Genomic DNA, 4345 nt, shown 5'->3' on the forward strand with positions numbered 1-4345 from the left:
TTGGTACACGGGCCTCTCACTGCTGTAGCCTCTCCCGTTGCGGAGCACAGGCTCCAGACGCGCAGGCTCAGCGGCCATGGCTCACGGGCGCAGCCACTCCGCGGCATGTGGGATCCTCCCGGACCAGGGCACGAACCCATGTCCCCTGCATCAGCAGGCAGACTCTCAGCCACTGCACCACCCGGGAAGCCCCTATATAGCACTTTCTATTGACAAGGGTTAAAGTTGTGCCAGTTGGCCAAGGAGTCCTGTTTGCTAGGTCCATCTCCATTATCATGGAGCAGACAGTAAAGCGTATATTTGGAGCTGAGATGCAATAAGTTGACAGCTGGCATAGCAACAGCTATGAGCCAGTGGTTTGCTAAGTTCTGGGGATACAGCAGTACAGCAATATAGGGAGAGATATAGCTCAATCAAATAATCACAATTAAGAGTAAACTTAGGGATTCCCTGGTGGCGCAGTGGTTGAGAGTCCGCCTGCCGATGCGGGGGACACGGGTTCGTGCCCTGGTCCGGGAGGATCCCACATGCTGCGGAGCGGCTGGGCCCGTGAGCCATGGCCGCTGAGCCTGCGCGTCCGGAGCCTGTGCTCCGCAACGGGAGGGGCCCCAAAAGTGAGAGGCCCGCGTACCGCAAAAAAAAAAAAAAAGAGTAAACTTACAATTCCTTTCATATGAAGGAAAAATATGTGTTCCATGAGAGATTATTTTAGAGGGGCCTTGAACATGCTTGCTTGTGTTCAGCACATCCTTAAATATACAAGTTGTTCAATAAAATGTGTAACCATGTTTAGAAAAAAGTAGCTAAAGTGACTCAACAATCAAAACCAAACAAACAAAAACAAAACACAAAACAATAGGGAAATCAAGTAATTTATGAATTATGATCTATGCAAAATCAAAAGGAATTCTGTCACAAACAATGCAGTACTCTTGGTGAGGAGTGGGTGGAAGACAAATATCAACCATCACTTATGTTTGGTTTGAGAAGATCTGAACTTTAAAGTTTCAGTGAGCTAGAGTTATTGAAAAGATATGGAATAGAACAATTCTGGTCCAGAGTAAGGGACATACCACTCAATGGCTATTGTAGTCATTTGATTATGCAGGTTTTATTGTGGAAGGATATTACATAGATACAATCTGTTCTGAAGAGGTCAATTGAAATACCATGTTGACTTACGAAATGCAGCAGTGAGAATGTTGCTGACCAAACTGAGCCAGCTGTGTTTTTCAGAAAAGAAGCAATTGTGAAATGACCTCACTGTCATCTACAGTATCATGGAGAAGCAGAAATCTTCCAAAGACAGCAGAATTTGTGGTGGAACTGGACATGTTTGCAAAAGTTAACTGAGGCTTAAACTTAAAAGTCATTTCTTATGGTAGAAAGGAAAAAAACAAAGGCTTAAAGTCAGAGAAACAACTGTCCTATACATGGAGTAGATGCTCCTGTTTATCTCATATAACCTTCCATTTAATCAGGAAACATCTTTTTTATTTTATCAAGACCATAGCATAAAATGATCAGTCTACTTATATGTATAAAACAGTGGTGTTCAGTAGAGAAAAAGAGTAATTATGTTAAAAGCAATTCAATTAAACATTCCAAAAAGTACACCTGCCTAATAGATCATGTTCTGCACTGAATTTTTTTCAACAATACAAAAAGAGAGCATTTTGAACCTTTGCTCCACAATCAACTTCTGTCCTCCAGCTTAGGCAATCGCATGACCACCTTGTCAGGAAAGGTGTTAATTCATGGGTGAAGTTATATGACATAGGGATTTGCTTTAAAATACTCTGAATAACTAATAAAAATTGCAAAGATAGGTGAAATAATATTGGCAAAATGTTGGTAATTAATGAAGCTTGAGGCAATCATTACATGAAAATGGTTACAATGAAATAATGGTTAGTATTCATTTTACTGTATGTTTGAAATTTTTTCATCTTAAAAAGTTTTCCAAAGGAAGTGTATAAATGAATATCCATTTCAGCATTGTTATAATAATTACAGTTCTGAATAAGAGTACTTAGTGACGGTCTACTTGATTTTGGATAAGGAATTTAGTCAAGAGGAGCTATAGTCTCAATAGAGCAGAGAATATGAGGATGGATTTTTTAAAATCAAGTTTCCTTTTATTCTTCCAGTCACTAATAATGCAAATCTTGGTGCTAAATAGGAGAATTAAAACAAGTGCAAAAAGCATGAAAAGACAATCAACATTATTAGTCCTCAGGGAAATGCAACTTAAAACCTCAGTGAGATATCAACACACCAATCAAAATAACTACAATAAAAAAGTGACAACACCAAATGCTGGTGAGGTTGTGAAGACCCTAAATGAGCCCTACATTGCTGTTGCTGGGGATGTAAAGTGGTACAGCCACTGTGGAAAACAGTTGGGAGTTTCTTTAAATATGCATTACCATATGGCCTAGCAAATGCACTATTTGGCACTTATTCCCCCAAATTAAAACTTATGTTCATACCAAAACCTATAAGTGAACGCTGATAGTAATTTTATTCATAAAAGCCAAAAACTAGGAGCAGCCCAGATGTCCTTCAGTGGGTGAATGGTAAACCAAACTGTGGCAAACTATGGAATACTACTCAGCATTAAAAAACAATGAACTACTGAGACACATGACACCTTGGATGAATCTCCAGGAAATTATGCTGAGTGGAAACAAAAGCCAATACCAAAAGATTACATCTTATATGATTTCATTTATGTAACATTTTTGAAATGACAAAATTTTAAGAATGGAGAACAGAGTAGTGGTTATCAAGGGAATAGGGACCTGGGAAGGAGAGTGGGAGGGAGGTGGGTGTGATTATAACAGAATCACGGAAGAGATGCTTGTGGGGGTGCAGCTGTTCTGTATCTTAACCATGGTGGTGGATGTATGAACCTACACATGTGATAAAATTGTATAGAACAAAAAATATATATATACACACATACATATACACAAATGAGAAATACGAATAAGATTGGTGTATTGTATCAATGTTATTAACCTGCTTGTGATATGGTAATACAGCTTAGCAAGATAATATTACTGGAGGAAAAGAGATAATGGGGAATTAGCTCAGTATTATTTCTTCCAACTGAATGAGAATCTAAAATTATCTCGATAAAAGTTTCAATGAAAAAATAAGTGCAAAATAACTAAAAGTTCAAAGACTGTCTTTTTACTCTACTCAAAACCTTAGTGGATGTTCTTTCTGACTTTCTTTTATCACTTAGAATTAAAACAAGGTTGAAATCTCGCTATTAATAATAGAAAGTCTCGGAATGCCATTCACTAGTTAAAGGATCTGTTTTCTTTCTTTTCTTTTTTTTTCAACATCTTTATTGGAGTATAGTTACTTTACAATGGTGTGTTAGTTTCTGCTGTATCACAGAGTGAATCAGCTATATGTATACATATATCCCCATATCTCCTCCCTCTTGCATCTCCCTCCCACCCTCCCTATCCCACCCCTCTAGGTGGTCACAAAGCACCGAGCTGATCTCCCTGTGCTATGTGGCTGCTACCCACTAGCTATCTATTTTACATTTGGTAATGTATATATGTCCCTGCCACTCTCTCACTTCGTTAAATGGGTCTGTTTTCTAATGTGTAAATAGATGTAATATCTCCTTACAGGTCTGTTATTAGTATATATCTTAAGTTCCTGATACATAGTAGCCATTTTAAAAATCCCCTTTCACATTGGAGATAATTTTTTTCATTTGTAGATTTTTTCTTTTACTTTGGCTTTCCCTTTTGTCTTTGGGGATTTTCTTATGTGCCTAAATTTCTCATGTGTTTCTGTGTCCCCTGAAACATGAAAAACATTTATGTACAGTAAAATCTCTGGTTAAGAAAAAAAGCATGGAGATAAAGCTTAAAACTAATGGTCAAAAGAGATATTGGATTATCTGTGGTTTTCAATTATCTATCCTCTTCCCGGCCAAGTGTAACATATGAAAGCAAGAATTACTGGCATTGAAATTAATGGCAATTTAAAATGCTGAACGATTAGGCCATTAAAGATGAATATAAATTCTCACGGAGGTCTCTCATCGGTTCTCATTTATTGCCAAGGACAGTTGTTGATTTAAAAATGTAAAAGTGCTCAGTGAGAGCTTGTTCTGGCCTTGTAATGAGAAGTTATAAAAAACCAGAATTACACCATCAGTAATTATGTGTGTTTCCAGGTTCATCTACATCTATGAAGCAGACAATGAGCATTTTTTTGAAGGTAAAATGAGAGAAATTACTCTTTTAAAAAGCAAGGAGGGAATTTTCTACTTCAGTAATGGTGCTGTAGATTGCTATAGTTAAAACTGGCC

The sequence above is a fragment of the Lipotes vexillifer genome, unplaced genomic scaffold (assembly GCF_000442215.2).
Source record: "Lipotes vexillifer unplaced genomic scaffold, Lipotes_vexillifer_v1.1 scaffold386, whole genome shotgun sequence".
Taxonomy (NCBI): domain Eukaryota; kingdom Metazoa; phylum Chordata; class Mammalia; order Artiodactyla; family Lipotidae; genus Lipotes; species Lipotes vexillifer.